This window comes from Diospyros lotus, chromosome 14, assembly GCF_014633365.1.
Source record: "Diospyros lotus cultivar Yz01 chromosome 14, ASM1463336v1, whole genome shotgun sequence".
Classification (NCBI taxonomy): Eukaryota; Viridiplantae; Streptophyta; class Magnoliopsida; order Ericales; family Ebenaceae; genus Diospyros; species Diospyros lotus.
The window spans coordinates 32,196,689-32,210,775 of NC_068351.1; positions in this window are offsets into that span (position 1 = coordinate 32,196,689).

Below are 14,087 nucleotides of genomic sequence, written 5' to 3' on the forward strand. Positions count from 1 at the left end.
AATGAAGTCAATTACTTATGAGCACCTACACACTTGCATTAGTGTCACCACACATATAGTCAATGAGATCAACTATCCTCCTTACAAACATGCATAGTGTGTATTGGTCTTAACAATATTGTAAAAGCCTCACTCTATAGTCCTATGATCAGGAATAGTTTAAAAATGAAGCATCAGTCATTCGATCTCATTAGTATGATCTCATCATAACCCGATTGACATTATTACAGTTTTTAGACTTCATTTAAATAGAAAAACATAAAGATGAACGCATTGTCAAGTATTAAAAGAAAAAATATTTTTATTAATCAAAATATGTCCGAGATTAATAATAAATACAACCAACCCACAACTCTTATGATCGGCTCCCAAGTTACAACTCTATCAGTTTTTCCACGTTTAGACAAGAAAAATTAGTAAAACATCCAAGGTTGTTAAAATCGGGATTTTAAGTGGGATCGACAAAGGGTCCATAAAATCGGATCGTAAAATCGAATCGTAAAATCGTAAGATTTTAGAGATAATTAAAAATACCCTTTAATTTTTGTAAATATATGTTTATAATAATATAATTTTGTAGAAAATGAATTAATATTATTTAATAACTTGATTATTCCTTATTATAATTCAAAAAATGATACTTCCCAAATATAGCTCAAAAACTAACAGGTTGGTATAGGCAATTTAGTGGCAAAATATAGGTAATTTAGAGGTAAAATATAGCTTAAAATTCTTTAGAGGATGCTTTCAATGTCTTCCATTAGATTTAGATTGCAATTTTTTCTTAATTTAACATTGATTAAATCAAGTAATATCCCAATTTGGGATTGGGTGGTCCATTAATTAATTACTTATTTGTCTTGATTTACTTATGCAATCAATGTTAAATCAAGTAAAAATTATAATTTAAATCAAGGAAATTGAAACTTATGCAATTAATGTTAGATGCTATGTGACATTGGAATTTATGTAATCAATGTTAAATCAAGTTCCAATTTAGAGGCAAAATATAACAATTCATTGCATAAGTTCCAATGTCAGATGCTATGTGACATTGAGATGTTGGAAGCATCCTCTAAATTACAACTTAAATCAATAGAGGTCTTTGAATCGTAAAATCGTTTGGGGATCTCTGAAGCGTAAAATCGTAAAATCGTACATGTAAAATCGAGATTTTATAGGATTTTATCCCAAATTAGATTTTACATGGGATTTGAATCGTTTGGGGGTCTTCGAATCGTAAAATCGTACGCGTAAAATCGAGATTTTAACAACAATGAAAACATCAAAACATGAAAAAAGAATAACTTATCTAAAATTTTGGATAAATTATGTTTTATTCGAAACTAAAATTAAAGCCTTAATAACATAGTCAATACCTTATTAGTTTGATCCATTCCTTCAAATGATTGTCTAATATCTCCCTGACATAATGCCTACAAGTTGCTTCTCCTTATGCAATCAGACAAGTCAAATGTCACAAGTCAAAATTTATGACAAATTTAACTCATACTTTTCCTATTTAATTTTTTTTTCTCTGGGTATAAAATATCTCACTAAAAATTATTTTTCTATTTTTTGGTATTCAGTTGATAAAAAAAATATAATAAAAATATTTTATATTAATTGATTTAAAATAATTTATCAATTAAAAATTATTTTTTATCTACACAAAATCTAATAATTTTTTTTTCTTTCATCAAAACGTTCTTATATATGTATTCTATCTATAAATAAATAAGTTATATACACAATATGTACACATATATACATACTTGAACATATATATATATAAATACATACATGCATACACATGCATATGTATATACATGTATACTCCCTGGCCAAATTCATATTTTTACCTTTATACTATCACTTTTTTTCGTGTGACCACTAAAACTTTTCTTTAATTATACCCTTGAACTTGATTTTTTAGTCAATTTAATTTGTGTACTTCCCTTTTTTTCATATGCCAACTCAAACTTTTCGTTACTTTGATTATACCAATAGACCTGTATTTTTAAGTCAATTTAACTTCTATACATTCATGTGTAAAAAAAAAAGTGAAATGACAAAACGCACGTTATATTCTATTCACGTCAAAGTACATGTGTTAAACTAATTCAAAAATATAGGTCATGAGGTGTAATAGAAACAATAAAAAGTTCGGATTGCCACATGAAAAAAATATCAAAGTACAAAATTAAATTGACTCGAAAATACAAATTCAGGGGTGTAATTAAAACAACCAAAAGTTTAAATGGACACATGAAAAAAAGTAAAAATACAAAAATAAAAATATAGGTCTGGCCCACTTATATATTCATATACATGTACATACATACGCATGCATGCACATAAATAGGCATTCACGATTAACGCACAAACATAAATGTTTATATATACATACTAATTTTTAAAAATAGTTTATAATGCAAAAAAACTAAAAAAAACAAAATAAAAAATTAGTTTTGTGTAAAATATAATATAAAATATTTTTACATGAGCCTTAATTATGATGTTAAAGACTGATCAAAACTTTCAATTTCCAAGTTGTAATATTTAATCTAGTGATGAAATTATTAAAATATTGTAAAAAAATATCAAGTGAGCAATACTCATCAGAATTACTATTATGATTTATGGATTACTTTTGGTTCATAAAAGGCTTTAATTTGGGAATTTTAATTTAATTGGATCATTTTTGTAGACATTTCTTATGCTTTAACTTTAATGAATAGGTCAGATAAAATCAAACTTTTGATTGATCCAAGCACTTTAGGATCCTATGGATGGATGAAGACATAGTCTCTTTGAATCCATTGAATGAAATTTAGAGGAGAAGTTGTAACGACTCGATAATGGGTCTATGAGTTTATTAATATTTTATTTATAAGAATTAAAAAAATTTTCTTATTAAATTAAATGTGAAAAATATTTTTATGTGGCAAAATATGTATAAGTAAATTATGTGTTTAACTTAATGGATTGGGTTTTGAAATTTGGGTTGAGGCCAATTGAAAATTTTGTTGTGATTTAGGAGAAGTGAAGTTGTAAAGCCCATTGAGCCCTGAGATGAAAGTATGCCATTTTATTTAATTGGGCCAATTGAGTCCTGAGATGGAAGTATGCCATTTTATTTAATTGGGCCATTAAGTTGGGCTAATGAAATGGACATTGGGCCCATGTGCATAAATCATGTGTTTTATTTAATAAAAATAGAAATGGGTATTTTATATAAATAATATTGTGTGAATTATTGGGTGAAAAGAAATGTAAAAGAAGGCAAAATGACCATCGCAGGTTTCATGAATGTATTGGAGGAGAGAAAAAGTTAAGGGTAATTGTGGAAATTCATAAATTAGGATATAAAAAAAGAGGAAATAAATAAGAAAAATGACAAAGGTCTAAAAGAGGCTTGGATTTTTATGTGTACATGTGTGTTTGAAGTAGGGGCAAAATGATAAAATTTCAAGGGGTGGTTGGCAGCCCACTCCTCTCTATTTTCTCCCCATACTCTTATCTTTTCTTCATTCATTTCTTATTCTTCTCTTTTGGTTCCCAGCAATTCCTCCTCCTCCTTCCATTTTCTTCTTCTTCTTCTTCTTCTTCTTCTTCTTTGTTATTTCTTCTTCCATTTTTCTTCTTGCTTGGAGCTTTAAAGAGTGAGAATTTCGGCTTCAATGGAAGGTTTTTCTTCTTCCTTTTTAGTTCAAGCTTCAAAGGCAAGTTATTCTTGCACTTTTATTTTATTTTGTGCAAGCTTTCCTTCTTTTGCATTGCGACTTTGAAATGCTTCATGGTTCTTCATCTTCTCATTGTTAAAAATTATTTTCGGTATTGGTTGTATATTATCTTCAAACCATATGTTGTAATACCCCGAGAGCCCAAAAAAGTTAGTATATATCGAGGATAGTGTAAGAAAGAAAACAACATCAGCTGGATACCTTTTGGGCTGAATGTTGGCAAAGAACTCCCAAGTTAAGCGTGCTTGACCTGGGGTAATCCAGGGATGGGTGACCCCCCTGGGAAGTTCGTGTAGGCCCATCAGGGTAAGTTGTTATGGGTCCTTCCTATCGCTCGATGCGAGATGTTACAGATGGTATCAGAGCTGACCCTTGGCGAAGGCAGTCCGATGAGGGCGGGGAGTGGCGCCGGCGCTTGAGGGCCTGTACAAGGAGCGGCTTCTGGCAGGCTTCTAGGATGGCAGCCCCCAAGGGGAGAAGGTCTGGGACCAGTTGTAAGGTCGCATGACGAGGACGTCATGTGCTTAATGAGGGGAGAATGTAATACCCCGAGAGCCCAAAAAAGTTAGTATATATCGAGGATAGTGTAAGAAAGAAAACAACATCAGCTGGATACCTTTTGGGCTGAATGTTGGCAAAGAACTCCCAAGTTAAGCGTGCTTGACCTGGGGTAATCCAGGGATGGGTGACCCCCCTGGGAAGTTCGTGTAGGCCCATCAGGGTAAGTTGTTCCGGTCCTTCCTATCGCTCGAACGAGATGTTACATATGTCATGTTAAAACTTTTGTTGGGTCTTGTTATTAGTCTCGTTGGGGCTTGTTCACCCTATTTTTCATTCAAGGAATGACATTTGTGGGTTAAGAAGCTAGTGGTGGTCTTTTGGGGGTGTTTCGAGTCCATTTCTTGTATTTTATGTGTGTCGAGTCGACTAATTTTGGAGTTTAGTCGACTTAGCAGAGGCCTGTTTTCTCATATTTTAGTGTCAGCCCTCGGCCCAGTCAACTAAGCAATCTAAAAATTTCCTTAGTCAACTAAGCTTTAGTAGACTATTCCTTCCAATAGTCGACTATTCATTCCATTAGTTGACTAATCCCTTTCTTTCAACTCTGCACACCTTATACTCTTTAAATCATAATTTTTTGTCCTGATATCGGAATTAAGATCCATTTTTTTGGTTGCGACCCTAACTCAATAAGCTTCGATTTGGTATAGGATTTGAGCCATTTGAGAAAATATTGAGCTTGTGGGATTCCTTGGAAATGTATGCTTGATTAGTAACTTTCACCCTCCTTAAAATTCAATCTTTGATTTTGGAAACGAATACCTCCACCTTGACATGATTACCAATATTATCAAATAATTTCTCTTAATTAATGTGGTGGAAGCTATTTAAATGTGAAATGTGTAAAATAACCAAGAACCTTAATGGGCAATAACTGCGGGTATGTGTGAATGTCAATTGTTATAGCATTGTTGTGGCTGTGTTGCATGGCATTGAGTTACTATATTGCTTCGCATTATGATGGTGGGTCATGGGTTGTGATTGCACTCTCACCCTGCATTTAAAACACAAAACAAAACACAATAAAAATTTTATATTTTTTTTTATTTATTTAGGCGAGAGGTTTATACTCGTCAGTGTACGAGTGCAGTTGTAGTCCAAATTTAAATTTATACTTTCTGGATAAGTCCAGGTCGTCCACTGAGAGATTTATTTATGGCAAAAGAAAAAGAATGTCACACACACACACACGCATTTAGAGGATGGATAACATGATTTTTTTATGATTTTTTTTTAGATAACAAATACTAGAAAATAAAACAAGACAGAAGTTGAAATAAATACTGAACGTGAGAATATGAAATTGGATAGTACTTGAGTTAAGACAATTTCAGTGCCAACCCGTTGATTCCCAAATTTAAGCATAAAAGATTAGCAACATTAATTTAATTTCAGATATGAGGGTTTGTTATTAAATGCAATTAAAGATAATGATAGCTCTAGTTTCAGCAATCCCCATACATGATATGCGGGATTCTAAGTTAAGAAACTACCATAAATTCAATTACAATTAATACACAAAACAACTAAATTAATCATCCGGGTTTGGGTATGATAGCGTTTCCAGTTCTAGTAACTCTCATGCATGACATGAAAGCTCTAAGTTAGGCTTACGCTCCAATCCAAACCTAGTGATTTTTCAATAATCAAAACACACTCATATTGAAGTTTAAACTAATGTTACTCATTTAAAGCGTAACTTTATTTGGGAATCATTAGCGTTGGACACTGTTCTTGCCTTAACCCAAGATTAGATTTAGCTACTCATCTCCATTAAATTAATTGACAGGAATTTAAATGACATAATTTAAATGACAGAATTTAAATGACAGGAATTAAAATAGAAGAAACTAACCGGCCATTTAGGCGGTAGATAATTAAAATACAAGAATTAAAATTGCAAGAATTTAAAGGCATAAACTAACCGTCCATTTAGGCGGTGAACAATTAAAATACAAGAATAAAAATTGCAAGAATTTAAAGGCATAAACTAACCGTCCATTTAGGCGGTGAATAATAAAGTAATAATAAATGACATAAGAATTTAAAAGAAGAAAGAAATGAAGGTAGTAAGATCACAAGAGAAAATACTAAAGAAAATGAGAGAGAACAAAAGCAATTCTCAAAGAGAGAATTCTAAGGAAATAACTAAACTTTGATTCAAGAATAATAATCACACTTACAAATGCAATCAAGTGAGCTATTTATAGGCCACAAGATGCAATACAAACCACACAATTTCAATTATTCAATTAGACATAATTATATCTAATGGGCACTCACACACTTAAAGTTAAATGGATTTTAGCTATAATACACACCTAATATTAAATGGATTTTAGCTAAAATACATACCTAATAAAGCACTCATAAAGTTAAATGGATTTTAGCTATAATATCCACCTAATAGTTAAATGGATTTTAGCTAAAAAAACATACCTAATAAAGCTCTCACATAAAAAATAAAAATAGATTTCTATAAATTGGTTTTTTAATCTTTATTAGGATTAAAAATAATCCTTGGGCCTTCTCCAAATAATATCTTCCATGGGTTGCTCAAATTGGGCCTTAATTCTTCATGGGCTTGAATTCTTCATGGATTTGAATTTTTCATGGGCTTGATTTCTTCATGGATTTGATGTCTTCATGGACTTTAAATCTTCATGGGCTTGATTTCTTCATGGGTTTGATTTCTTCATGGATTTGATGTCTTCATGGACTTTAAATCTTCATGGGCTTGAATTCTTCATGCCTAAAAAAAAAAATAATTTAATGTTATTAATAAATTATATATTATTTACACATGGCACACATATATATATATTAGATTATATTATATATATATATATTACATGCATGCATATAATGATGTATATGTATTATATATAATTTTATATATTATTATTATTATTATTAAATTTTACTTTAAAATTTCATTTCATTCATTTTTCAATTTAAACTTGCATATAACCATAAAATATATATTAATATCTAATTTAAACCATTTTTAAGATCAAAAGAAGGGTATAATTATAACAAAATTTTTACAAAATTAACCACTAATCAGGTTGCATTCATTGAGGGGTCATGTTTTGTATGTGTTGAGAGCATGAGCATTGGCATGACATAATTGGCTTGTGAATGCTAACTTGTGTATGTTAGGCGAGCATATGCATTAAAGCATTAGTGTGTGTGAATTTCTATGTGGGCGTAGCATAGCCTGATGCTTGGTTTATGGGGGACTTAACATCATATTAATACTGCAAGAGCCATTGCATTCCTTATATGATGCATTGTATGGAGGGTATTGGACTTAGGAACTGTGTACTAGTCAAAGGCTAGGAGTACTAGATCGGATACCGTGTACTAGCCAAAGGTTGGGGGTACTAGACCAAGAACTGTATACTAGCTAAAGGCTGGGGGTACTAGACCAGGGACATTGAAATTGTTTGGGCCTGGTGGAGATTAATCTAGTGTATACTCCACGGGTATTCTTGAGACTCCGGGGAATGATTTGGCCTATACCTCAGGAGTTCTTGGTAGCTTACTCTTAGCTGCTAGCAAGTTTGTATACCAGTTCTTGGGTGTCAATGTCTACATTTTATGTGGGCCTCAAGGACCCTATGTGTGCATATATACATTTATGTTATGGCTGGGTATCGTGTTATATTACCACATGACATGGATTATGTGTTGTTTATGTATATGAGATTGGCGTGTGATTCCATATACGACAAGATATGCATGATGTTTAGGGAAAGTCTGGTCATATCCATTTTTCGTTGTTTTTATGCACTTGCCGAGCTTTATGGGTCACTTTGAAAATTTTGTTTTGAGAAGCATAAGAAAGTGTATTTCTTTGAGAAGGTTGTTGTCTAAGGTAGGAGGCATGAACCCAGTGGTTGTCTAGATGTCGAGTAGTGATTTTCTTTTACCTCTGAGTTATTCACGCCTTCATATATTATTATATGGATGCTTCCCTTTGCGATATACTTGTTAGGCCTTGTAGTTTATTTTGTTTCTTTTGTCATTCCAAAAAAGTGGAAGATAGATATTTAGGACGAGTTCTGGTTAGATGTGTACAGAGATGTCCCGGCCTCAAGATTCATGGGTGTAATTTTGAGGACATAAGTAGAGGGTTTCATTTTGTATTTATAATCATAGTGCCCTTTTATTTTGAAAATGTATGGGTGATAAGCCTAAGATGTCGATATAATAAATGTTATATAATTTATTTTGGCTCTTATTCATAAAGAGCAAATATGGAATGAAAATAAATTTTTGGGCAATTTTAAGTATTTTTCTATCTGTATCCATTTTGAATGGACTTTCTCTCGAATTTCCTATGCTAGCAGGAAAATTTAGAAGCGGGCCCTTACAAGAGTCTTATGAAAATGGTATCAATTCTTATCAAAGAAAGATAAGATTAACTGAGATCATTCAAACAAGCATAAGGCAACTAAATGGTATTTTCGTAGCAATTGGGATTATAGATTTTTTAAAACAAATAAAGTTTAAACAATTGGGCTCAACTTGATGTTTTTACTTTAAAAAAATCACATTATTTTACATAAATGATTGTATAATTTATGTCCGACAAAATAAGGACTATGAACTTGGTACACCGTAAAGGTTTTTTTTAAAAAACAAAAATGAGTTCTTAAATTAAAATGAATAAATAGACTTTTATTTATCATTAGATAAAAGTATATATGTATACTAGGTTGCACAAAAATGGAAACAGAAGATGTTTCTGATAGGAAATGAAAACACATAAATGGCATTTTTCTAAAAAAGTAAGAAACAAAAATAAGGGGTAAACTATAAATTTAAAAAATATAGAGATTTTTTTGTAAATATAATTTTTAATATAAAAAAATAATAAAATGTTCAAACATGAATTCTATAATGTATTCAAACTAGAAATGGCAAACGGGCCGGGCCGGCCCGTCCCGGCCCGCCACCAAGTGGCCCGCGGGCCAAGCGGGCAGGGCCAAATTGGCCCGCTTAAAAACGGGCCAGCAGATTGCTGGCCCTAGCCCGGCCCGCCACGGGCCCGCGAGCCAAATGGGCCCGCCCAATTTTTTTTTTTTTTATACCATATTTGGCCATTTAACCCACTTTGAAGAAAAACAACCTGCTCAAAAAGTCATTTCTGGAGGCCAAATTACAAATAAGAAAAAAAAACAATTAAAAATTATGCCTCTAATCTTCATCCTCTTCATCAACAACAACATTTGAGTCTTGTTTAGAAAGTCTTATATCATCAATGCTTGACTCCTCCTTCTCCTCATCATCTATAATAAAAAATTACATATGTTAATTATTTATCATATAAGAGAAATGTTTAATATTATGTTAAATCATAGATATTAGAAAGTTTAAAAAAAATTACCTCTAAAACCATGTAACCAACTCCGTGTGCACAAGAGAGCTTGAACTGTTTCATCATGCAAACGACTTCTATACTTGTTCAAAATACGAGATCCAATGCTAAAAGCGGACTCCGATGCTACGGTTGTTATCGGAATACTCAATATATCACAAGCCATCTTTGCAATAATTTTCCCTCTATTAGCTCTCTCTCTCCAATATGCCAAGACATCAAATGCTCCCGATATTGGAATCCTTGGCTCTTCCAAATAAAGATCAAGTGGGGATTTTCCGGCATCGTTAGAAACTTGGCAATCAAATGCTTCAAAATCCTATCAAATAATAAAAAAAATAGTCAACCAAATATTTATATCAATTATATATGAACAAGTGTTTTAAAAAAATATAGACTTACATCATATATATTTTTTGACTTCTTTGCTTGTTCACCTCCAATGGAAATTTGTGATCCACTAACATTTGAGGAAGGCATTGAACTTGAACTTGATAAACCATTGTTAACATATTCACCATAAAGCCTATACAAAGCCGTCTTCACCCTTTCCAACTTCTCTTCATAGTTATAAGGATTGAGCTTTGAATAAGTGTACCTCAAAAAGTTAAACTTCTTGGTTGGATCAAGAATTGCCCCAAATGCAAGAACCACTCTATAATCACTCCAATACTTATCAAATTTTTCTTTCATCCTTGCACTCATACTTGCAATCAACTCATCATCATTTTCCAAGTTGGATGTCAAGAGACACTCTATCCTCCAAATTTCCCCAAAATACAAATTAGATGTAGGGTAAGAGGATCCAGAAATCAAATTAGTGATAGTATAAAATGGCTTCAAGAATTCAAAAATTATCTCCCCTCTTGTCCACTCATCACTTGATGGACACCACCTATAATTTTTATCACATAAGCTTAAACTATGAAATGCACAACGATACTTGAGTGCACTCTCAAGCATTATGTAGGTGGAGTTCCATCTAGTGACAACATCCGGTCTCAACCCAATTCCTGTATCAATTCCACCAACTTGCTCAATACATTGATAAAATTGTCTCATCCTAGCTTCTGAACCCCTCACATAATGAACACTTTGTCTTATTTTATGCAATGCCTCACTAGATACCTTCAAACCATCTTGAACAATAAGGTTCGGTATATGAGCACAACATCTAATGTGAAAGAACTCTCCATTAAGCAACAAAGTATTCGACAAATTTAAATGTTCTTTCAATATATTTTGCATGTTGTCATTTGAAGTGGCATTGTCCAAAGTGAGGGAAAAAAAAATTTTCTCCAATCCCCAATCCTTTAAAAATTCCAACACCTTCAATGATAATTCATGTCCACTATGTGGTGGCTTCATATGAGCAAATGACAATATCTTACTATTTAACTTCCAATTGCCATCAACATAATGAACAGTAAGAGAAATAAATCCATGATTAGTGCATGCAATCCAAACATCAGAAGTCAAACAAACTCTACCAGGAATTTAGGCCAATTGTTGTTTTAACTTCTCTTTCTCTATTTCATATGTTCTCAAGACATCCGCTTTAGCAGTATTTCTACAAATGAACTTACAATGTTCATTCAGAAACTTTTGGTAATTTCTAAACCCCTTCCAAACTTTTTTGATTGTGATTGTGAGATGAATTCCTCATTAACATTACTAGGGATTTCTCTCGAAATTTGATCATCACCATCCATTCTAAATTTCTAACAGAAGAATCCTCACTGTAAATAATTCAAATAATTCATTTTAAATAATTAACACAAAACTTTAGGTAGGCAAATAATTAACAAAAAAAAACTTAACTTACCTTGCTTTAGCTAGGCAATGGAGGCAGGCAGCGTGAGCGAGGCAGTGAGCGAGAGAGGGCGAGGGGCGCGGGCGATAGAGGGGGAGCAAGGGCGACTGAGGGGCGAGGGCGGCGAGCGAGGGCGAGAGTGAGAGGCGCGGGCCAGGGGCTCGAGCGTGGGCGCGGGCGAGACAGAGGGCGAGCGCGGGCGAGGGCGAGACAGAGGGCGAGCGCGGGCGAGGGCGAGGGGCGCGGGTAAGGGCGAGGGCGCGGGCGAGAGCGAGAGCGAGGGCGAGGGCGAGGGCGAGACATAGGGCGAGCGAGGTCGAGAGCGAGGGGCGAGACAGAGGGCGAGGGCTAGGGCGAGGGCGAGACAGAGGGTGAGCGAGGGCAAGAGCGAGACAGAGGGTGAGCGAGGGCGAGAGCGAGGGGCGCGGGCGAGGGCGAGGGCGAGAGCGAGGGGCGCGGGCGAGCGCGAGAATGACAGAGGGCGAGACGAGGGCGAGGGCGAGGGTTAGGGTTAGGGTTAGGGCGAGGGCGAGAGGCGAAGCTGAGGGTGGGGGGGTTTGTGGGCGATTAACGGGCCGAAGGGCCAGCCCAGCCTGCCACCATTTGGCCTGCCGGGCCAAGCGGGCCGGGCCAAATCGGCCCGGCCTTAAATGGGCCAGCAAACTGCTGGCCCTAGCCCAGTCCCGGGCCGGGCCCATTGTGCCATCTCTAATTCAAACAAATATAAACATAAAGTTCACAATGCATTCAAACAACCATCACATAAAGTTCACAATGCATTCAAACAACCATCAACAATATTTAAAAAGTTCTATTATCCTTACATGACTTATAACCTTTGGATTTTTCATGAACTAACAATAGAAGATTAAAATGATAAATTAACGGTATACTTAAGAAACTAACAATCAGTTAAGCAATCAAAATGGAAAACAAACAATATATGAACTAACAATAGAAACTAATTTCTTTCATGATTATTGTTGGTCCCTTAGGGTATGGCCACTCAAGAGGGAGGGTGAATTGAGTAATTAAATTTTTTTTTAATTTTAATAAATATTATTGAATAATAATTTTATTAAAAATATATATTTGATAAATATAATAAATTGTATTTGAGATTAATAATAAATGTAAGTCACAAGATTTAACAAAAATAAATACAATGAGGCATAACACAATTTGCAGTGGTTCGGTGTTACCACATACACCTAGTCCACTCTCCCGAGATCTAACCACCCTTGGATTTCCACTAAATCAAAATCACCAAAGGTTTCCACACTAGCTCACCTTGGAAACTACTTGGAAACTAGATACATACCTAGATTACAATGAGTTCTAGACAACCACTACACCAAGGTTTTCTCCCTATCTTATCTTTGAAACTAGATTCACCTAGATTTTAACGGATCTAGGAAACCTATGCAATTCTCAATAATAATTTAAATGTCTACAAATAATTTGTCCACATTTGGACACAAATAAACAATTAAGAACAAATTATACAAGGCAATAATATTTAAATAAATAAATAAATTTGTAACCTCAAATGGAGAATTTCAGATTTGTCGTAAAAAACTCGAAAAACTTTTCTCCTCTTGCCTTGTGGCTCTTCGGTGGATAAACAATGAATCTTTAAGAGCCTTGAAATGCTTGAAAATTATCTTGAGAGCTTTTGGGAGCTTTTGAAAAATTTGAATGTGCAATATGTGCAATGGATCCTAAAAAAATGAGTTTAGGGGGTATTTATAAGTATTTTAGCCACTAAAGAAAATGTTAATATGAAATTTGAAATTCAAAAAATATTTAAACCTTCTCAAGCAATAAGAAAACATGTCTCACATTTAATTCAAAATAAATTTACTTTTTACATGAGAAATCAAGATTTGAAAATTCAAATATAAGCTTTTAAGACATAAATGATTAAAACAAGAGAATATGTCTAAAAGCAATCTCCTCTAATTCAAAATAAATTTACTTTTTGCATAAGTAAGAGAAAACATGTCTAAAACCAATTCTCTTTAATTCAAAATAAATTTACTTTTTGTATGAGAAAGAGAAAACATGTCTAAAAGTAATTCTCATTTAATTCAAAATAAATATATTTTTTGTATAAGTAATAAAAGCATTTATCAATAAATGAAAATTCAAACATAAACTTTTGAGACATAAATGATCAAAAGAAGGAAACATGTTTAAAGACAATCCACATTTAATTCAAAATAAATTTACTCTTTGTACCCACTTTTAATTCAAAATAAATTTATTTTTTATATGAGAAATAAATACATTTATATCATAAAAATATTTTTGTTAATCATCAAAACTTAATTAATATGAGCAAGTTGGCTCAACAGTTACTGTTAACTCCTGAAATCTAATCACCCATGAAATCTAACTCCTGAAATTAACAATTTCTTTTCATGGTTACTGTAACATCCCGCATCGAGCAATAGAAAGGATCGGATCAACTTACCTAGATGGGCCTATGTGAACTTCCTAGGGGCCACACATCCTTGAACTACCCTAACTCAAGCACACTTAACCTGAGAATTCTCTATCCATATTTAACTCAAAAAGT